This window comes from Chenopodium album, chromosome 4 (genome assembly GCF_948465745.1).
Source record: "Chenopodium album chromosome 4, dcCheAlbu1.1, whole genome shotgun sequence".
Lineage (NCBI taxonomy): Eukaryota > Viridiplantae > Streptophyta > Magnoliopsida > Caryophyllales > Amaranthaceae > Chenopodium > Chenopodium album.
This window is the reverse complement of record NC_137837.1, coordinates 61,686,559-61,711,317: the sequence shown is the minus strand read 5'-3', so window position 1 is coordinate 61,711,317 and position 24,759 is coordinate 61,686,559. Positions and strand designations below refer to the sequence as shown.

General features: G+C 35.4%; 1 pseudogene across 1 annotated transcript; it reads right to left on the bottom strand.

Moving 5' to 3' along the window:
* Positions 1-34: 34 nt before the first annotated feature.
* On the bottom strand, positions 35-22,380 carry LOC145629168 (protein NCA1-like; annotated as a pseudogene). Its single transcript, XR_014111590.1, has 11 exons — positions 22,331-22,380; positions 16,629-22,157; positions 16,202-16,378; positions 15,132-15,250; positions 11,890-12,163; positions 11,531-11,762; positions 11,259-11,404; positions 9,191-9,298; positions 8,974-9,118; positions 1,210-1,359; positions 35-595 (listed from the first exon to the last, which is right to left on the bottom strand). The product of XR_014111590.1 is annotated as a protein NCA1-like (transcript).
* Between the last annotated feature and the right edge of the window lie 2,379 nt (positions 22,381-24,759).

Genomic DNA, 24,759 nt, shown 5'->3' with positions numbered 1-24,759 from the left:
CGGTTTATCTTCGTTCCTAAACTCGTTTTTTGTGCCAGAGCTGCAACTGGATAATACAAGCACATGGATGTATAACACACTGGCAAATATGCTACAGAAAGAGGAGCAATCTTTGTCGAGACCAGACTACTATTATTGAGGAAACACAGGATAATACTTTCAAGTTTCAACACTGAAGAATTTGTTACAGCATAAAGGTTATATGTACAGGAAATTGGTTTTCTTTACAATCGATGACATTTTAGAGAATCAATTTTTTTCCCAGGATACAAAGTCACATAAGAAGGTGAACAAAGCATATCGTCATCATCTTAAGGGCAGATAAAATATGGCATGCAAGGGTTGCCCGCATAACATCCCACGTTCCCAAGGTTTCACATAGTTCTACCAAGGGTACCTCCCATCAACTACAGATTCTCAATCTCCACGAAAAACATAAGCTTTTATTGTACATATACTCGCCCAAGTTGAATCATACAGAGGTCTTGTCACTCTTGTGTCACAACTTTCATTCATACGGAGCTGTCTTCTAGCTGGTTTGATCTGGTTGATTTTCTGTAATTTGGCTATTGAGGAATTCCAACACTGACAGTCGCTGCAAGGCAAGTTTAAAGGTAAGCTTTGTTTGATGTAAGAATATCTATCTATCTACTTCTGCATGAAAGTAAACTACTAAATTAACAACAAGAACTAAAGAACCAGGAGGCTATTGACTACATGTCCAACTGCTTCAAATATCAAGACACAAGAAGAGGTTCAGAAAGATCAATGGGCTTAATAAAATAATACTCTGTAACTTTCAAACAGCGCTAATTGTGAAGGGGCTTTAAGTGAGAAAAGCTTAATAGAGATATTATTTTTCAGGAAGAGTTTCATCCTACATGACATGTCTTTTTACAAAGCATGCTAATAAACTTTGGATATAGTTTTGTACACAGTTCAGCCATCTCAACTGGAAATGACTGCAAGTCATCAGGTTGCAAGATTTTTCATTTTTTCTGGTTAAATTGCCACATATACTGATATACCAGCATTTACATAGTATAGCGAGACATGAATCTGGCAATCTAAAAGAAGCCAAGCAGATGAAGTTTGACCTTCAAAACATAAGGGCCTTAGTAATTTGGTATCAATTGAAAAGCGAAAAAGGAAAACCACCAAAAAAAAAAATTATAGTAGAGCTTGACCAAGAACTCCAAGAAGCCATACCCTTTGTTCAAGTGCTTCTTGACTAGTGTCTATCTTCAAAGATTGTAACATGTTTACACCTTCACGAAAGCCAGAAATAGCTCCCTCTTCATTACCAAGCCCTCTGTCAACGTCAGCCACTTTTGCTAAAGAAACTGCTACATCTAAAGTCTGGAATCACAGGAAGCAATAACTTAGGAAGAGAGACATTATAAAATTTGCTTAACTACATAAAAAGTAGAAGACAAGGTAGTAACTAGTAAAAAGTTATGCAGTTGGGTTTTTGTATGTACAGCTGAGAAAAACTATCTGAAAATTCAAAGATCTGATCCCATAATATAGGATGTCCGGTCCGAAATAAATTCGGATCAGGTATCCGATCCAAATTTCTCGGATAACGGATACCTCTTCAGATATCAATTTTCGGATTTTCAGATATCCAATATATCCAAATTATTTCGGATAACGGATATCCAATCCGAATATCTATATTTTGGGTATTGAATAACTCTGATCCAAAAATCCAAAAATTTGGGCTTTATTTTACATTTTCTTTTTAGAAAATCTAAATTAGATATTATTGTATAATATTTCAGATGTTGGATATCCGGAACATCCAATCCGAAATTTTCAAATATCTGAAAATTTTTGAATCGGATTCGGATAGCAATATCTCAAATTTCGGATTGGATATCTAATTCCTATTTGTTGAAATGTTATTCCGACAAAACATATAATTCTTTTAAACTAAAAATTGTTGAATGAAATGCTGTTCTGTCACAGCAGCATTTCATTTGACAAATTTTAAATTAGAACCACATTTCATTTGACAAATTGTTAGGCCATATAATATGTATAGTTAATGGGCCGTTGTTATGTTACGAGCCCTAATCTCTCTAGGTTGTATATATATACTTGTGCATACGCTAATACGAACACAACACTCTATTCTCTCTAATCTCTCTATTATTGACATGGTATCGGAGCCAATAACATTCTACTACCTAAACCTCTAAATTTTTTTCCCTAATTTCTGAAATCAATTACTAATTCCTAAATTTGATTAAATCATCTGTCTGGTTCGAATTTAGGGTGAATTGCTCAATTTGATTTCTCTGGTTTTTGGTTGCTTCGTGGTGTGCGCTACATCCCTTAATCTACTATTCTTTAATCCCTTAATCTACTGCTTCTACTATCCCTTAATCCCTTAATCTACTGCTTCTCTCAATCTACTATTTTATTGTTGTGGTGTGGTGTGCTTACCTAGTTGTGTGGGGATTCTATTATTCTATTCTAAATTGCTACTACTCTACATTGTCGAATTGCTACATTGCTTTCTTGCTGAATTTCTGACATTTCCTTTTCAATTGTTCTTCTGAATTTCTACTCTACATTGTCGCCTTTCTACACTGCTATAACATGGTGAATGCTAAGTCACAACTATTTTGTACCCATTGCAATCGATCGGGTCATGATTATGGTGCTTGTTTTCTTGTCCATGGGCTACCCGATTGGTGGCTGGACAAATATGGGAACAAAGGTTGTTCTTCAACTTCGCTGGCCGTGACTACTACTTATAATTCGCCCCCTGCCACTTCTGTTCTTGCTCACACTACGGCAGACACTATCTCTTCTCATACCACTATTTCTCTATCTTGGATAATTGACACGGGAGCCTCACATCATGTAACGGGTGACGAGTCTTCATTATTTGATACTCAATCCATTTTACCATGCCCCGTTGGTCTTCCCGATGGTGCTCAAGCCTTTGCAACAAAGGAGGGTCGTGTTTTCTTGGCGGATGGCATTATTCTTGAACATGTTCTATTTGTTCCTAAATTACATTGCAATTTGATTTCGGTGTCTAAGTTGATTGATGACTCTAATTGCTTTGTCCGATTCACTAATTCTCTTTGTGCTATACAGGATCAATCCTCGGGGAGCTTAATTGGAGGCGGTGAACGGATAGATGGACTATATTATTTCCGGCGTCTCCCAAAAGTATGTGCACTCACGGGTCCGGAGATTTCTACATTTGAGTTGTGGCATCGTCGTTTGGGGCATCCGTCGGAGAAAATTGTCAAATTGCTTCCTGCTATTCGAGGTACTACTGGTACTAAGTGTTTACATAAAGCTTGTGAAATTTGTCCTCTTGCTAAACAAACCCGAGACAGTTTTCCTGATAGTAATAGTCGTGCTAGCCGTATTCTTGAAATGATACATTGTGATTTGTGGGGACCATATAAAACGGCTTCTACTTGTGGTGTTCATTATTTCTTGACGATTGTTGATGATTTTTCCCGTGGTGTTTGGGTCTATTTATTGAATGACAAAACTGAAGTTTATTCTTCTTTTTGCTCTTTCTTTGCTATGGTTAAATGTCAATTTGATGTCAATGTTAAATGTGTGCGGAGTGACAATGGCACAGAATTTAAACCCATGATCCCATATTTTACTGAAAATGGCATTCTTTTCCAAACCTCTTGTGTTGGCACACCTCAACAAAATGGTCGGGTAGAGCGTAAACACCAACATATATTGAATGTGAGTCGTGCTTTGATGTTTCAAGGCAATTTGCCGATTACTTTTTGGGGTGAGTGTGTCCTTGGGGCGGTTTATTTGATTAATCGTACTCCTTCTACCTTGCTAGCCAATAAAACCCCATATGAATTTCTCTTTGGCAAAGAACCTGATTTAAATGCTTTGAGGGTGTTTGGTTGTCTCTGTTTTGCTCATAATCAAAAGGCTAAAGGTGACAAATTTGCACCTAGGAGTAGACGGTGCGTTTTCTTGGGATATCCTCATGGGAAAAAGGGTTGGAAGGTGTATGATTTAGAGACGGGTGAAATTTTTGTGTCACGTGATGTTAAGTTTCATGAAACTGAATTCCCATTTATGCTCAATGAAGACTCGAATGATTCTCATGTTGGTACCGAAAGGGTGTCTAATGTTGATGGTGGGATCGATTTTGATTTTTTGGATGATCTTGAGCATGTGCTCGCGCTTGGTGAAACCTCTATTCGGCATGACACTAATGACAACAGCCCCGAGCATTATTCTGCCCCTGCTACAGCTGCCTCGGGGTCTGCTGTCTCTGGTATGGCTGCTGCCAGCAGCAGCTCGGGCTCTGCTGCTGCCTCGGGGTCTGCTGGCAGTGAGGTTCGCACCCCAACCGCGGCTGCCCAGACCGTAGTCACCCCACGGACAATTTTGCCGAGGGCAGCACGGGGGGCAGCCCTTTGGCTACTCCGGACTCTTCTCCTCTTGATTTAGGACGTGGTCAACGTCCTAGGCATCCTCCGAATTGGCACAAGGATTATGTCGCACATGCTATCTCTAGTCCATCTATCTCCTCCAGTTCATCGCCTACTCCATGCTCCTCAGGTACTCCCTATCCTTTAGCACATTTTGTGAATTGTGATAAATTTTCTATGCGACATCGTGTTTTTATTGCAGCTGTGGATACTGTGGTAGAGCCACGTAATTTCAAAGAGGCTATGAAAGATGTAGGGTGGAGAGAGGCAATGCAAAAAGAAATTTCTGCGTTAGAAAATAATCAAACATGGGTAATGGAGAAATTACCTCCGGGAAAGAAAGCTCTTGGGTGTCGTTGGGTTTACAAGGTCAAGCTCAATTCTGATGGCTCTATTGAGAGGTTGAAGGCTCGTCTCGTTATTTTTGGTAACCATCAGGTCGAGGGTATTGATTATAACGAGACATTTGCTCCAGTTGCTAAAATGGTTACTGTTCGTGCTTTTCTTGCGGTAGCTTCTGCGAAAAATTGGGAATTACACCAAATGGATGTTCATAATGCCTTTCTTCACGGTGATCTTGATGAGGAGGTTTATATGACGCCTCCACCTGGTTTTCATGGTTCTCAATCTGGGTTGGTTTGTCGTCTTCAAAAGTCCTTGTATGGGTTACGGCAAGCACCTCGTTGTTGGTTCTCTAAGTTGGCCTCTTCTCTGAAAAGGTACGGTTTTATACAATCGTACTCTGACTACTCTCTTTTTACTCTGCAATCTGGAGCTATTCAACTTAGTGTTCTGATATATGTTGATGATTTAATAGTGTCTGGTAATGATTCCTCTGCAATTTCATCATTCAAATCATATCTAAGTGACTGTTTTCATATGAAAGATTTGGGTGTGTTGAAATAATTTCTTGGTATTGAGGTTGCACGTAGTCCGGAGGGCATATTTTTATGTCAACGGAAATATACTCTTGACATTATTGCAGAGTCTGGTTTGCTAGGGGCCCGTCCTGCAGGTACTCCTATTGAGCAGAATCATACTCTGGCTAAATCGGAGTCTCCTCTTATTTCTGATCCTGATGTGTATCGTCGTCTTGTGGGTCGTTTGATCTATTTATCTTTCACGAGACCTGATTTGGCTTATGCGGTTCATATCTTGTCTCAATTTATGCAACAACCGCGTCAAGATTATTGGGAAGCCGCTCTTCGTACGGTGCGTTACTTAAAAGGATGTCCGGGTCAGGGAATCCTTTTGAGTTCTGATTGTGATCTTCATATTACAGGTTGGTGTGACTCGGATTGGGCTAGTTGTCCTCTAACGAGACGATCTATTTCTGGTTGGTTGGTGTTTCTGGGTGCTTCCGCTATATCTTGGAAGACTAAGAAGCAGGACACTGTGGCTAAGTCTTCTGCAGAGGCCGAATTTCGTTCAATGTCTAAAACCACCGATGAGTTGAAGTGGTTGAAGGCTCTCCTTCAGAGTTTGGGAGTCTCGCATCCCCGCGCAATGAGTTTGTTTTGTGATAGTCAATCTGCATTGTATATTGCGCGGAATCCGGTCTTCCATGAGCGTACTAAACACATTGAGGTTGACTGCTACTATGTCCGTGATGCGATTCAGGATGGTATCATTAGTCCGTCGTATGTGAAAACGACGGATCAACTTGCGGATATTTTCACTAAGGCATTGAACAAACAACAATTTTTGTATCTTCTTGGCAAGTTGGGCATTTGTGATTTGCATGCTCCAACTTGAGGGGGGGTGTTAGGCCATATAATATGTATAGTTAATGGGCCGTTGTTATGTTACGAGCCCTAATCTCTCTAGGTTGTATATATATACTTGTGCATACGCTAATACGAACACAACACTCTATTCTCTCTAATCTCTCTATTATTGACACAAATTTATAATTTAGAAGAATTAGCATCCTCATATTCATCAAGGGATTAAAAAAAAAAAAAGAAACTTTTGTGTAGAACGGACTCACGTGAGTCCGGACTTGAGAACAATGCTGCTTCTTCATCCTCAACCTTTGGGTCGATTCATTTACGCACCTTCGAAACTTTCATTATCTCTGTCCTGTTTCGATTTTGGGAGAAATTCATCACAAATTCCATCAATTTGGTCCGAAAAAGAGGGAGAATTCATCACAAATTCCATTGATTTAGAATCATGAACAGATCTAGAATCCAATTTAGCTAAAACATTTAATTATTATCCCACCTCTTGCTTCGATGGGGCTTGAGATTGCTTCATCAGCCCATATAAAACTTCAGAGACCTCAATTTCAATAGCGTCTTCTGTTGACAGCATGACGCCGACGATTTCGAAGACGATTTCTGGAGCGTATTTCGGTCCATTAGCCGCCTTCTACACCGGAATAGAAAAGTGTCAAATCCACAGAAACACATACATACATCACTGGAGAACAAGGGGATGAATATGGGGATGAATATAACACTGACAATATGCGGTGTGAATTGAATCAGATGGGCAAGGTATTAGACGTTCATTGTCAGGTTTTAGATTAGTATGGTCAGGTATTAGATAAATATTAATTGGTTTAATATTTGTTAGGAATTATAAATTTGTAGTCAGGAAGATAATTTTTATCAGAAATAAGACTATTTTAGTTAGGAATAAGATAATTTTTTATCAGAAATAAGACTAATTTAGTCAGGAATAACATATTTTTTTATCAGAAATAAAACTATTTTAGGCAGGAATAAGATAATTTTTTTCAAGAAATAAGACAATATTATCGATTTTTGTTGCTGAGCCCGGTCTCACGTGAGTCCGTTCTACACAAAACCTTCTCAAAAAAAAAAAAAAGGAAAATTGGAAAAGAAAAATCCAACCTTTGCACTTTTTTCTCCTAAAAATCCAACCTTCATTTTATTCCTCAAAAATCCAACCTTTATACCCCACCTTCTCCAACAGATCCATTACCTGTTGATGACCGGTTTTTTTTAAGTCATATGCCACGTATTAGCTATTAATAGGTCAATTAAAATTTTAATTGTTAAAAACAAAAAAAATTAAAACAAAAAAAAAATAAATTAAAAAATAAAATTAAAAAAAATCAGAAAACCAGCCAAACACCTCCACCTCCACCAGCCAGCCACCTTTTTCCCCTTCGCTGCCGGCGCACGGCACAGCTCCCCTCTCTGCGCCCAGTCGTCCCCCAATCGCCGGCGACGTCCATCTCCCTTGAAAGTCTGACCAGAAAACCTTTGACAACCCACCCCGAACCCAAACATTTCTTTTCTTTCTTCTTTATTCTCTGACCATCGGTGGTTACGGGCGGTGGTGCCGGTGCGAGTTGTTTGGGGTGGTGGTGACCTCGATGCTTCCCAGAACACTCCAAAGTCCAAACACATGAAAATCTCGTCAGAAACAAATGCCCATATAGTGGGTTTTTATGGGAACAATCAACACAAGTTTTGTTCCCTGTTTGTGATTGAAGGCATTATTGGTCATCTTCCTGGGGTTTGGATTAATGGGGGGAGGAGGAAGAAGAAAGGAGATGTTTGGGAATTGGGTGAAACAAAGCAGGAGAAAGAGAAGAGGAGAGAGACTAGTGTTGGTGGTGTACTGGCGGTGTTCTGGTGGCACGGTGGTTAACTGGTGTTGGTGTTGGTGGTGTGCTGGCGGTGTCATTGGTGGATTGTTGGGTTGTTTCCATTTCTGAGGAGAGAGGAGTGAGAAAGAGGAGGAGTGAGAAAGGAAATTGAGAGAATTAAAAAAAAAAATTTAACTTGTTTAACCGGTTAAAGGTCAAATGGATCTGTTATAGAAGGTGGGGTATAAAGGTTGGATTTTTGAGGAATAAAATAAAAGTTGGATTTTTAGAAGAAAAAAGTGCTAAGGTTGGATTTTTCTTTTCCATTTTTCCAAAAAAAAAATAGTTAAAAAATAAAACTTTTTAACTTCTGTTATAAAAGTTGATCTCATTATTGTCATTAAGGTTTTCTTTCCCATATTTATTGTTCCCACTTAACAAACCAAAAAAAAAAAAAAAAAAAAAAGATTTACATTGAGATACTCCCAAATCCCAATTAGCTAACACTGCTTAACTCCAACACAGATGTGTTCATAGAAATTATTCCCTTCTACAACATATTTGGCAAATACTATTACCTAGTAAATTTAGCTCGGTGAAATGTTCCAAAATTAAACAGAGTGCATTGCTCACAAGTCACAACCAGATCCTTTTTACAAAACAGAAGGTTAGACAGTTGGGTGTGATGGTCACCTTATAAGTTGTAAGAGCGTTGAGACAAATACAATACAGAAAAAAATAAAATAAAAGAAACAGGTTATTATATCACTCATTGATCACCACTTGACAAGAAACCTGTGTTTTGCAACCATGAAAGGGAGAGAGAAAAAGAAAGGAATAATATATAACCGTTTCTGCTTTCCTATTTCACAATGAAGAACAGTTGCAAAAGAGAAATTTACTAGGAATATTCAATAAACTAAGCAGCTAAGACATCATATGCAACAAATTGAAACAGGAGCTAACCAGAGATGCATTATCATGGTGATTTAACATGGCATTACGACGAACTTCCAAACAACGGAAATAATAAGTTCTTGAAGCTTGCAGATCTCCATCATAGTACTTCAGGTCTCCAATTTTATTCAGTGAAACGGAAAGAGTGTATCATCTGCCAATAATATATTCATTATTAATTAGTGTCAATACAGTAAAATTTGCAGATTAAATTTGCAGCTGTCACATGATGTGTGAATGTATCACCTCCATATCGTCAGGAGGCACTTGTGACAAAAATTCAACACTTTCTTCAAAGTAGGTGACGGCAGATCCAGCATCTCCCATTGCACGACTGCAATAAACTTAGTGAGTTCAGAATATTTTTCGTAGGTTAAGAAGATAACAATATTCTTCTTAAAATGCCAAAAAAAAAAAAACTAATAAGTTCAATCATAAAGAAAATAAAGAAATGATGAGTGCAATAGCAATCTTTAAGTTATAGACACGTAAGGGACACTGTGAAAGATCACAACACAAGGTGTGCAAATTGAGAAAATTATATATATATATATATATATATATATATATATATATATATATATATATATATATATATATATACACACTCCATTTTTCCAGAATATTGAAAAATTTATCAGCTCAAAATTAAAATTGAACATTTAGTGGAAAAAATAAGCACATTTAGTGAAAAACTTCTGCAAATTTATCCTTCTCCTTCTACCCTATATATGATGATGATGATGCCCCCAATCACCCCAGGACTCAAAGATGCACACTGTCAACCAGAAAAGTACTTTAAATCCCTTCCCCTCTCTTTTGCCTATAGAAGAAATTGGCGCTATAAAAAGAAGGGAGATCCAGAATCTTCAGACATGTCAAAGATGGTTCTTCTCAGAGGGTTGCTTTTGACGGTTGTACACCTAATATGGTACAGAGAATTAAACATGCTAAAAAGTCTTGAGCTACTTGCTTTTGATGGGTCCCAGTTATGGGTATAGTATTGTTAAGAGAACAGTAAGACCAAAGTGCTATACTCAATGTCCATCCCTCACAGATTATTCAACCTCCTAAAAGTCTTCAGCTATGTTCTTTAGCAGGGCTCCAGTTATGGGTATGATCATAAAAGTATAGTAAGACCAAAGTTCTGTAAACAATTGCAGTTCTACAGGTAATAGTGCAGACACTGAGAAAGACAACAAGACAAGCTGAGCAAAATGAAAAACGTCACACGGAGAATGATCCCCTCTACTCCTTCAGTGACCGCGATTAGGTGTCAAAGATGTATGCAGCATTATCCTTTTAACTAGAAAAATACTGAAATCTTTTCGCTAACTTCTCCTGCAGAGGAAATAGCACAAAAGATGTCTTCTCATCACTTGTACTAAATATGATACAAATTATTATTGCATGCTTAATGTCTTCAAAGCGGTTCTTCTTGGTCCCAAGGATGATGGGAAATACACATAAAAGTAGAACAATGTTTGGAAAACTGTGGGAATTTTTAAGCTTTAAAAGTGAATACATGTATTAGAGTTTTAACGATTGTGTCATTGCTTTTATCATCTTTCACACTTTCAAAAAGTAATAAACAAATTTATTACTTAACAGTCATATCTATGCATTGGTTGCATAAGAACTTGCCACAATATACGCATCTGACCATGGAATAACTCAGTGTAAGCCACAAGTTACAAAAAATAATTATTGAGGCCCACAAGATGTACAAAGGTTACTACATTAGTTAAATCAAGGGATGAAAGATTATAACAATGATTCTAATGTACCAAATACATTGTTCTTGAACAAAGGCTAGATCTCACAACAAGAGAGACTATGGAAATTGTCAAATAATAGGATTCAGAAAAGACTAACACATATAGCATTCCGCCTACCCTTAGTACTGTGTAAATAAAATATAAATGAAAGTCACCCTTGCTCTTATGAACAAGTTAACACTAAGTGAGTCATCTCAAACATTTCAGCCATGCATTGAATACCTTCCCTTGATCTTTATGTAAACCAGAAATTTCTGCAGAGCCATAACCTGTCAAACATCGATAGCCCTGTAGATAACCCTTTCCTCATCACTCCTCAAACAATCAAACTATATGAAGGTTTTTTCAAAATTATTATCTAGAAAAATTGAATATACATCATTAAAGTGCTAAACTAAGTAGCCTTATATAAACTTCTGATGATGCTAAAAGGATGAGCAATCCAGTTCCTAGCGCATAGTGAAGTTCTATGAGGTGTAAGTAAGAGAAAGGGGGGAAGAAAGGGAGAGAGTATACCAGCAATCTCCCAGCATTCCCAGCACAGCCCCAAGTTGGGAGCACAATTCTGGCTTGTTACCAGATTCCTTTAATTGTTCCCTGATATCGGCAGCACAAAGTGACAGCCTGGATTTAGCACTCTCCACGTTCTGAGCACGAAATGCCTACAAATACAAAAGAAAGTACATGATTGAACATACTTTTAAAGCTAAAACTTAACAGTTGACTAACTTCAAGTTCATTATCCATTAGCATGCTTTTAGACATTAACTATTCACACCACAACTTACCCTCATGGCATGTTGAACCAAAAAAGCACCTCTCTCTAATGAGACATCTTCATAAATCACAGATTTATTTTTGCTAACTTCCTCCTCGGCATCTGTACTGGCAGGAGACCTCTTGATTCTGGCATGACCAGCAATGAACTTATCAACAAGCTTTTGAGTTTCTTCATCATGTTCAATCTTCTCAATATCAGCCCCACATAATGGACAGTCATTAAAGCGAGATATGCATGCCCTGGATTGCCAAGCAAAATAAGAAACCTAGTCAAGGATAGAAAGGAGCAGTAACAAAATAATCGTGAAATTTCCTTCAAAAATAAAGGCGTTGAAAGCAGTAGTGATCACGAATAAATTTAACTTACTTGCAATATATGTGGGAGCAAGGCACACATTTACTGCTCTCAAACAAAAGGGCTTTGCATAGCACACAGCTGAGAGGGCCAATTTTGAATGAACGAGAATCATATCCAAGAGGACACTTAGGTTCATTTACGCCAGAATCAACAGACTCACTTTTAGCTTTACTCTCATGTTCTGCTGCATGTTTACATATATTTTCACCACTTCTTTTTGAAGAGGCATCATCAGGACGAGTAGCTTTGACAAATGGGCAAACTGGGGTCATCTGTTCCAACACTGAAGGGAGCAAGTATCAGAGATCAAGTATTTACATGATCTATTAGCCTATAAGCATATGACAAAAATCCAACCAGTTTCAGTTTGAAGTCAAATCTGATTATCTGAACCAAACAAGCAACCACCGAATGGAGAGAAAAATCTTGGAGAAGTTACCCGCAATCAACAAAAACAAGAGTATAGGGAGCATTCTTGAAAATACACAATAAATGGGTGATAAAGGCTACTCTGCCAGAGCTACAATTACATAGAAAACTCTTACTCCAATAAAAACAACCAGCTTAAATTCACCTTTCAATAGCAAATGAAATAAATAACGCAAATACGCAATCATATTGATATATTCGGCAGCTTTACAAACTCTTGCACTGCCACTAACACTATGTTGATTTACATGCTGAACATGTACTATCAGAATATAAATTTGGCTTAGAATACTCCAACATATGCAAAACAAATTTACGATTCGGTTCACACCAGCCTCAAGTCTATAACTACGGATATTGTATTACTCCTTCTATCCCTTTTTATTTGCCCCATTTGACTTTATTTATGAGGGCTTCTCAAAGGAAATGTCGAAAGTACAAAAAGAATGAAGAGAGTACAGCTTAATGAACTTATCACCGCCTATATCTTTAGGTACCCCAAACAGCTCAGATTATGATAAACAATCAACACCACAATTTCAAAAATTAGACTCGTCATCTCTCATAAGAAGACCCCATGATGAATTTTGACATTACATCTATAACTCATACAATTCAACACCATAATACAATCTTACCTAAAAAAGAAATGATTTTTTCATATTATTTGATTAATAAAATTTCAACAATTACCCAAAATATATCATTCCATAAAAATTTAAAATTAACCCAGATCATGCAATTATAATCGAGAAATTATTCCGTAACATAAACCATAGGATCTTGACATCAAAATCAAGATTAATTATAATTGTTTTCATAAATAAAAGAAATTCAATAGTACCTGAAAAAACAGATCTGAAATAAGGAGATTAGAGGAGAAATCGAGGATGGTGTTAAAACTTAAAATGGCGGGGGAAGAGTAAGGGCCTGTTCCGATTGACTGAACTCAGCTGAGCTGAACTGAACTGAACTGAACTGAACTGAACTGAACTGAACTCAGCTGAACTGAACTGAACTCAGCTGAACTGAACTGAACTGAAATGAACTGAAATGAATATTTTATAAGAGAAGGAAATTAGGAGCTGAACTGAACTGAACTGAACTGAATTGAGATGAACTGAACTGAACTCAGCTGAACTGAATTGAACTGAACTGAACTGAATTTCAACGTAAGAGAACAGGCCCTAAGTGTGAAAATGTTGTTTGTTTGGATAGGATTTTTTTTAGGAAGAAGGAGGTGGTAAAAATGTCAATTGTGAAGGTATTGAACGGGAAGTTGTTTGCAATTGCAAGCATTAAATATATTCCTGTTTTGCCCCTCTCAATGAGGAAGTGTGGAACTTTCTAGAGGTGACCAAAGGCGGGGCAGAACCGCAGAAGGGTTCAAGCCGAGTCAAGGCTAAAAATTTCAGCCTATTTGGTCGGGTCGGGACTAGGCTCATAAGGAAAATGCTGGTCTAAAAGTCGTAAAATTAGATCATGTTTAGCAGGGCTTTTCAGTTCACGCTATTAAAATAACAAAAAAAAAACTCAGCAATGCATGACTAAGGCTCGTGGGAAATTAAAAAAAATTTGTGTTGGCCGAGCCCAACCCGACCTTGGGACGAAAATTTCTGTCTAAAGCCAATTGTTATATGGAAATAGGTGGATCACACCCATAATGTGAACATTTAGTAAAATAAAAAATGAACACGTCACAAAAAATGAACAACTATACTACTATACTAAAACGACTTTTCCCTCCAAAAGAATTATATTCTTGCTATTTCTTTATTGTGGAGTTTTTTTTAATCACCTTTTATTTATAGGAAAAATATGACATGCTAAAGTCGTAGTCACCTAATCAAAAGTAATTCCTAAATCCTCTAACTATGTAGATAAGGAAAAAAGGTCGAACCACAAGGAAACAAGTCTATTTATTCCTAAATAATTAAAAGTAATCTAAATTATCAAGTAACAATTTGTTGTTATTAAAAGACTATACTACGAAGATATGAGTAGGGAGAAATAAAAGTAGGAGGTATCAAATAATAAAAGGCCTAGGGCATAGGTTCACCAATAAACAATATTCCAGGGTAAAACATATAATCAATCATCAATGCATCAATTAATCAGATTATAAAGGGCTTTCGCTACGTATTACAATCACAGAGTTAATTTACCGGTATTAAATCTCATCTCTCGAATCTCGACCTAATTTAATCATTTATAAATTAGTCTGCCTATTGAAACTAAGCCTAAACATCAATTCTCACCTTTCGAATCAATATTGCTAAACCCATACAATTAAACTAGGCCTAATCTAATTGCATAGCATTAAATCAATCAATAGGAAATTAATTAAGCATTGACAATCAACAATCATAAATTACCCCTTCATATTATTCATTGGATCCCCATAAACCCTCAGTAAAAATAATTAAAGTTCAACAAATATAATTTTGTTTCAGTAAAAATAATTTCAGTTCAGCAAATATAATTTTGTTTCAGTAAAAATAATTTCAGTTTAGCAAAATTAAAGTGAAGTGAATTGGGCCTTACACTCTACACCATTCAAAAAAATGGAGCAAGTCCAATTAAATATGAATTGCACTTCTTATGTTTTTACATTATATGTTTTTACAAAGCACTAATTTAAACTAATTACACCCCAGTAATAGTATATTTTATAAAGAAAAGCCTTCAAATAATCAAATGGAATAGGAAATAGAATGAATGAAACTTAATAGACGCTAGTATCTGAAATTTCAAAGCAAATGTAAAACTGCAAACAATAAAGCAAGAGTTATAAGTAGAGAAATGTTTTGTATTGAAATTACCTTGACCTGTAAGAATAACCACTTCTTGGTAATTGAGACTCTCTAATCACTTCATTTCTGCCAAGTCATACTTGGTAACCATTTTCTCCCAAAATTTAGATTCTTCAATGGATTTTAGACTGAAATCGGCAATTTTGAAAAGTTAGTGATTGAGAAGAAATAATAGAGGAGAAAGGGACATGTGGCAAAGAAGAAAAGCTGGAAGAAAAGGACAAAGTAGCTGGAAATAATATTTATATCCCTGCAGTGCACAATGAATATGTTTTCCATTATGATTTAAGTGATTTTGATATTTACATAGATTTCACAGGCTATCATCTCCCAATCTTAGCTTTCGAGTTTTGGCTACTCAAAACTGAATTTCTTTTACATAGATTATTCATCTTAAAGTAGTTATACAATTAAGAATTACTCGGAAAAAAAAAAAGGTGTAAAGTTTAAATTACTTCTTCAACGGGAATAGGTATCTCATTTTCTAATGATCCAGAAGTAATAGTAGTAGTAAAACCCCTAGCCACAAGGGATGGTGAGCCTCCAGCGTCAGACCGCAAAAAAAAATATGAGTTTTTTTTTTAAAAAAAAAAAAAAAAGAAAAAAAAAAACCCTACAAATATGAGAGGGAGCGCATGGAGGGGACCCATAGCAATTAGACACATGCACACACTACAATTAGTCTGAAACTTTCATTTATTGTCAATTTCCAACAGCTGAGGAGTGAGGATCAACCATTCTCTGGCTTTACCGCTTTAGATGGACAAAATTCAAAGTCTTGCGAAAAAGTCTCCGCTACTAATTTACTGGACAGCAGTCAGTGGTCATCACTTATCATATTACAGATCAGCCAGTAAGCCTCCTTATCAGCCTAAAGATTGGGCTTTCTTTGAATATAGTAATGCCGGTGTAGGTGTATTATTATGACTAAATGCAACTTTCTACAGATCCAACTTTGAGCTCACACAAACTGCTAGATTACAGAATAGTTTACCATGCTTTTCATTAAAAAGCTTAATTGATCAATAAAACTTCTAAAAAAACAAAGGAAAACATAATGATCTTTGCAACGACCATACCTCATCCTTTATCAGACTCTCGGCCTTGTTTAAACTTTGAAGTGTCTCCTCAAGTTCAACCGGCTTAGTTGCAAATCGTGGATCAGCTTCGACATCTCTTGTGATTTGAATCATGGCCCTTGAATTCAGCTGTAGATACTTTATCATATCTCCATATTTTCCAATAAGAACTTCAACCTGAAACATTGTAAGATCATCAATGAAATTCATCGGCAAGTTAATTACTCTTAATTTTTTTTTTTTTTTTTTTTTTTTGGGAACAAATAACTACTCTCAATTAATCCTATCAAAGTTGAATACTCTTTTAGGTAAAATTAAGAAATAATGACCAACCTCATTCCAGTAATACTAAAACATGATCACTCATTCCGGTCAAATAATACGGAGTAAGCAATAAATGCTACAAAGAAAAGCTACTCAAAGTCACCTTATAATTCGGAATTTCAATCCTCCAAGTCATGCTTTTATTACCAGAATCAGGATATTGTTGCTAAGTCACAACATCACCTTGTTCTGCACCTTCAGTGGCAGTCGTTTCCGCACCTTTCAGCGGAGCATTATCAGATGAAGGTATCTCAGCATCCCTCTCTTCCGAATCACCATATTTGGCATCAATTTTCTCCTCACCCTCAGTAACCACAGGTTCAGTTTCAGTAACCTCTTGACTTCTTGAGGAACCACCTCTTTATTGCCTTCCTCACCACCTGCCTGATCATCAACAGACGCTTCAATACTCTCAACCACTACCTCGGTTTTGGCATCCACCATAGCATTCCCATTCTCCTCCTCCGGCTTGTGTCCGTTCTCACTTGTTGTATATCCCGAACAACAAAACACATCAATGTCGAAAACATCAAGTCCAAAATAAATGAGCATATTACATACTATAAATTCTAATAACATAATCAAATTAACTCAAACTCAGCAGTCAGCACAAAATAACATTGATTAAATTAACTTCCTATAAAAGCACCAAACAAAAGAAAAATCCAACAATTTATTATTCACCAGATTCGATTCGTCATCCATAGACCCCCCTCATTCCCCAGATTCGATTCGTCATCCATAGACCCAATTCATTATTCACAACACACAATCAACCCAACTTATTGTTCTCATATGATGCAATATTTTGTAAGCCTTGCAAACGATTCCAACACATTCTAGACTTTCTAAGCAATGATGGATCAAAAGGTCTCAAATTTAGGCTTGGAAATGCAGGTTTAGCTAGTAAAGTTGACAAATTTATGCTGGGTAAGCATAAATCGATGGCTTCCATACTTATTAAAATCCAATTTTGCCAAATGCCATTAACAAAAACTAAACCTATGACATCAAAAATTCAGCAAATCAACAATTCAGAAGCTCAAAACTTAATTCTCTAAATCCCCAAACCTATGATCGTAATATTTTACAAAAATCTAGCAAAATAAGCAACATTGTACTTTCACCATATCTATATGTTTCTCTTTGACTAATGTATGTGATTTATACACAAAGAAAAGCAGTCATATGAGATTTATAATATTTATCTCAATATAAACTTTAAGAATAATTGTAGATAATAAAACATGCCTCATCTTAATGATAAAAGTTGTCATCAAATTTGCTATACACACATTTGTCTAAATTTCTTAGACATAAAACCATCAGACAACACTACCCATCAAACTATTGATGTCATTGCTTAGGTGCCTATACAGTTATTTAATTAACTTGCAAACTTTTGCCTATAAGCCTTCTACAACAAACCCTTCCGGTTGTCACACATAACCCTCTTCTTCTAAATCTCCATTCAAGAGCATTGTCTTGACATCCATTTAATGGAACACTAGATTCATAATTGCCGCAAATGCAATTAGCAATCTAATTGTTGAGATCCTAGTTACAGGTGCATATACCTTATGCCACTAACCGGGCCTTGAACTTTTAACAATTCTATCAATCCTCAATTTCTTTTGAAGATCCATTTGCACCCTATTGGTTTAAACTAGGTGGTAAATTAGCTAATACCCAAGTGTTGTTTCCCATGATAGATTTCATCTTATCATTAATTACTTCCTTCCAAAATGGAGCATCCCGAGACTTCATAGCCTCTTCATATGTTAAAGGATCATCTACCACATTAAAAATGTATGGATGTTGTATTGAAACTTCATCCCTTGACCCTTCAACCAAGTACACATGAAAATCCGGGCCAAAGGTTTTTCCTTTCCTTGGCCTCTTTCTTACCCTTAGTCGTGATGATGATGTAGATGCCTTCTCTAAATGAGTTTGGTCATCCACTTCTTGATCAATGACACCTTGATCAAACTTTCAGCTTTGGTATTCGGAGTTACATCCTTTGATCTAGGAATTGAAGAAAATCTCATTTCATCAAACTATGCACCCATGACTCAATGGTGGTGTAAACCGACCAAAAGTCATTTTCTCTATTACATAGAACCTATAGGATTTGCTATATACCACATATCCTATAAAATGCATTCAACTCCTCTTTCACCTAATTTTTACATTTAGGTTCGGGCATTTTTACAATTGCCCTACAACCATAAACTTTGAGATGACTCAAGTTTGGTTTCCTTTTATACCATAACTCACATGGGGTTACATCCTTCCCTTTCATGAGAACATGATTTAACACGTAACATGTTGTTAAAACGGCTTCACCCAAAAATTCATCACTTAAAACCGAATATGACAACATAGAATTAATTATTTCTTCTAATGTCCTATTCTTCCTTACCACTACACCATTTTGTTGTGGTGTATACACCGCGGTAGTTTCATGTACTAAACTTATAAACTGGAAATAACTTGGCTAATAACATTCACCTCCTACATTATTTCTTAAACTTTATAAACTTTCCGTTAGTTTGCAACTCTACTTCACTTTGTAGAATTTTTAAATTTGTCTAGGCTTCATCCTTAGAACACAATAAATAAACATAGCAACATCTTTGAAAAACATCAATGACATTTGCTAAACACTTCATATTGCCTAAGGAAAGTGTTCTATGAAAAACACATATGCACTTAATCAAGCAATAAATTATTCTTTTCACATTGGAATTAAATGAGAGAATTAAAAAGTTAAAACAAACATCAATGACATGATAACACCAATGAAATAAAATAAGTAAACAAATATGTCATAACTTGGTTGGCTTAACCCCAACATAACATGACATATTCAAACCAACAATTTAAACCAATATTTTGTCAAAACATTTATCGTATCATCATGATAATCAAGAATTAAATTTTTCCTCCAAAACATGGACATCACGAAAGATAAATTCATCTAGCTCATTCATCATAAACCAAAATCAGTTTCATGCATAAGAATTAATACAACATATATACAAATTTGACAAACTCCTCAAATTTGACAAACTCCTCATTGCTATCAAATTTGTTACATATACATACACTTATACAACTGAAATAGCATGAAAATATTACACAAAATAATTACACAAGACAACAAAATAAAACATAAAATAAATCATAGTCTTGTAAAATTAAAACAGTAAATTCAAAAACTTGAATAAATTAAATCATCAATAGTAAATACCATACAATCCACATTAATAAGTTCATGAACTATCGAAAAGAGCATCACTAGAATTAAATCAAGACATTTGAATTACCTCAAAAATTATTCTAATACCGTGGCCATTAGTCATTACCGCATAACCCATTGAAAACTGCAATGGATCTTTTACCATGCATAGACCAATAAATACTTTATTAAAGCATAACTCTTGCCACATTAATTATCATCGATAGTCAATAATCCATGAATAACAATTAGCATATATAATATCAATATAAATATTATATAACAATTAACATAATGACATACATGTTAATACTTCCTATAAAAGTCATCATCAAATAAAAACATAATTGATAAGAAAACATCCATGCTAAATAATCATAAAATAAAATCAAACAATGAACTAAACCATTCATCATTTCAAGCATGAATATAAATTAACATTATAGAAAATTAGATAGAAATACTAACCAATTCGCCATGGATAAACACAATAATAAATTACCGCAAATTGCATCAATTGAATAGTACCGAGCAAACCGTTCTTTCGCTTGATCCTCTTCCTTGTGGCCTCCAAAGACTCGTCTACTTCCTCCATTAACTTCGGGAATGAGAATAAACACCACTCCAAGAGATGACACCAAAAATGCAACTACAAACTTTTACCATCTTCGTAAAACCACTCCTCTTAATTTGTCCAAATTATAGAAATTGTAAGACAATTCTTACACCATGTCATATTTGTAAGAAATTATTACTTTGGATTGTTGGGAAAATTGGTTTACCGGGTCACAAAAATGACACGAAATTGGACAAATTAATACTTCGAGGCCTGAACGAAATCAGTTTCCCAAAGTAATATTTCGACCCTTAATTTACACACCGGGTATCACGAAATTACTAGGAGATACAACGAAGACAATCACAACAGTGTGTAGTATGTTTGTGATCTAATGCAATCAAACTTTGGATAATTTATGATGATGATAATTAAAACAAGCAAAACTAAGATAAATGAGAATATGATAGTTACGAAAGTAACTGACCCCATTTTCCTTCCTCCCCTCATCATATGTTAATTAACATATTTATAGAAGCTTTTTAATCATGCCAAAAATCACTAAGTGACTGGCCAAAAGTCACCAAGTGACTGACAAAAAACCAAGCCAAACATTGCAAGGAAAAACCGACTTAACCGTCACTTCAAGTCACTTAGTGTATTGTATTGCTATATAAGCCAAACGTCACCAAGGAATAACTGTTTGGATTTCCTCTTTACCGAGTTTTAATTTGCTTCTAATTACTTTGCTTTACTTAACCAAACACCTACACCTATTTACACCTTCACCTTTATCAATTAAGCAAAGCAAACATGAAAAACTGTCTCATACTCTAAATTATTCAATAGTCTATAAATTATCAAAATAGAGGGATAATGTAATTGAAATATGCATACCTCATAATCAAACTGGTTTATCTTCTTCCAACCTCAAAATGCAAGATGAAGCTCACACACCATATCAAGAAGTTTGTTAATGAGTTTTAATGTAGATGTCGCATTTTAAGAATTCCTAAATTAGTTAGCTTGTAGATGCTTTTCTCCCAACAGAGAAAACCAAAGCTAAGGAAGGAAATATTTAAGAGAAACATATGGGGTTTTCCAGGACTTCAATGTAACTTTTTTTTCATTTTTTAGGAACCTCTAATGTAACATTCATATAGTTTGCTTGAATTAGCCCTTAAATTAATACCAAGATTCAAAGTAAAGAAACTATTTAAAATTTGCTTAATTAACAAAAACAAATGGGGTTTTTTGTAGCCTTGTAGACCTCAACTCTCAAATCACATGCAATTCGTTTCCGTTAGGAATATTAAAAAAATCACTCGTACAATATAGCAATTTTAGTAATTGCTCATTTGCTCATTAATCCATCTTAGAAAATATCTTAAACTGACTCAACTATCAAATTAGGCTACAAAGACTGAATTAAATATTGCTGTAAAGTATTGAAATTTGGAAAGCACTCGGTACATCTGATATAACTTCACTAATTTAATTATAGTGCAATGTTTTACCTAAATTGATTACATTCATAAGTATATTATACAATGAAGCTTAGGTTGCGAAATTGATATTCGATAATTACAACAAAAAAATTAAAAAATCGAATCGTGCTGCACATACTCAATCTCTATAATCCCACATCCCCATAATACTCCAGTCTCCAGAAACAAAACAAAAACAGAACAAAATAGAACAAACAATTAAATATTGTAAATCAATGATAAAACACAAATAAAAATAAAGGAAGAGGGGAGGAGGAGAAAAAAGCTGACCCCTGACCCCAAGAAGCTCAGTCTAAGACTGATTTTGGATTGCCGCCACCGTTGAAACTGCCACATACATGCCGGAGAAGGTGAGAAAAAAGCAAATTTAGCTGCCAAATTTGATAGTGAACAACCCAAATTTGGCGCAGATCGGGAAATACCCAACTGACAATTATATTAATAATGAACCTTAGATGGCCGAAATTGATAGTCGATAATTACAACAAATAAATACTTACTTGAGCAACCGCTTAATTGGCGGAGGGAAAGCTCAAAAACTGCTTCAATGAAGAACAAAAATATTAAGAGGAGAGGAGGGAACAATTTTATTTTGGTGTTCCACCCGATTCACCTTTTTGGGCTAATCTGGATTCGGGATCAGTTCGGGTGGTTAGGTTCTAGTCCCTTCCCAATTATTGTTGCGGGAGATCGAACACAGGTCCTCCCTACCAAGTACCAACATATTATTGGTAGAGGAGAGAATAATGTGTTGTATATTTGTATGGATTGAATTAGGAGAGGGAAATTTTGTGTAGAACTATTTAGACATAGGTTCATTTGTGAAAAACTAACTGTAGGAAATATTTCAAGCATCCCAAACTTGAATCCACTATAATCATACATTTAAGTATGGTGGCATCCAAAGGGAAGGAAGCTAGAGCAAAAGAGTCGCCCACAAGTTTTAGGAACTTGTAAAACGTTCACAGGGTGAAGGTTACACCCCTTCACGATCCATGAGAACGCTAACTCCATAGTGGTATGGAACCATGACTGAATATTCGGAGATGAGGGTATGAATTTAATCTAAAAGAGAAAGAACCCGCCCTATAAAATAGGCCTCTTTTATAATATTAGCCCTAAACCTGTATAATATATGTTGGTTGAAAAATCATGCACAAATAAAACTATTATTGGCGATCACTTGAATTAAAATCAAATTAGCCTAAACCAAATTTTTAATTATCTAATTAGGCATGATTTCAAGTACAAATTTCCTTTAAACCTGCATAAAAGGCGTGATCAAGCAATAACAATAATATATATCAAGCAATATAATATTAATGATTATCATAAACCCAACAATTATAATCACAATCTCAATCTCAATAAAGCTTAATAATAATAGCAAGATCCTAGGCATGATACTAACATGATTAATAACAAATCATATCATGTCACTAAACAATAAAGATCAAAGTTATAGCTCGGAATTAATATTATAATTTATGATTGGAGATAATTTCAAGATATACTCAACCATATAAGATTTGGGTAAATATTATGAGGTATGAATATAATATCTGACCATTTTTAAACATCTTTAAATTCGAATAGAATTAGGACTTAAAAAAGAAAAGTTTTTTTAAAAAAAGGAAAGTTTTTATTCTATTTCAAATTCTTTGATCTTATCTTTTCAGAAAAGATAATCAAGATCTATTAGAAACTTATAGAAGATTCTAATTAATCCTAATTAGTAATGGGATTCAACCTTTGGACCCTCCTCATTATCATTGGGTCGTAGGTAAAATCCGGTTTGGACCCAGTTTAGTATTTTGGCCATAACTTCCTCATTATTCATCGAAATTGGGCTTATAATATATCGTTGGAAAGGTCTTTTCGAGCTCAATCCAACTACACCATTATTGGACCCTTATCATGGACCAAACTAATTTGAACTGGACATTTTCATAAATAGAGAAGTTTTTCAAAAAGAGAAAGAAGGTATTTATAAAGAACGACCGCATCACTAGACTTTCCACACTTTCACTTCGTTCGATAATCAATGACGTGAAAAATATTCATCGCTGGGTTTGGTTTTTGGGGAGACACATTTGGGTGTACACTAATAACTACTCATTTTTTTTATTTGTTTAGAGCTACCCGTAAGTTTGGAAACGTTTGGATGGTACTACCTCATAACGTTTTCTGTCCAATTGAGACGTTACTTTGGCCCAATTTTTCACTTTTGTCAATTACAATGGCCAATTAATGCCAAAATAAGCCAAACCCCGAATTCAATTAAACCCCTAAACCATAGAAATCAAAATCCCCAAATATTACTAAATTCATGAACCCTAAAGTGAAAATGTGGGCTCCAGAACGTCTTAATTGGACGGAAAACATTACCGGGTAGTGCTACCCAAACGTTTTCAAACTTGCGGGTAGTTCTAAACAAATAAAATAAAAATGGGTAGTTGTTCACAAATGACCCTATCTTTAGGGTAGTTCTACACAAAATTTCCTAAAGAGAGAGTGTGCGTGAGATATGTGGTGACGAGGAAAAAGCGGAAGAAAATGAGGAATTGTGTCAAAAAAATTTGGTGACTCAACACATGAAATGAAATTACACTCAAATGCAAGAAACCCAAACTCTAACATTTTGCCAACCTTATGAACAGTGTTTTTCATTGACTACACACTCATATCACTATTCTTTTTATATTTGACAACTTCCCCCTTTATAAAGAGTTAAAGATATGGATTATAGTAGTAAAGTACCTTAATAATCAAAGAAAAAATGAACATAATCATTTATCAGAATTAAAAACTGAACATTGTCATTTAATATATTTGGTAAAAATAAAAGGTATATAGAACCATTCTCCTTGTTGTACATAGTATTATGATGTTTTGTGTGTTTTTCTTGATACACATCTTTTCTCAATAT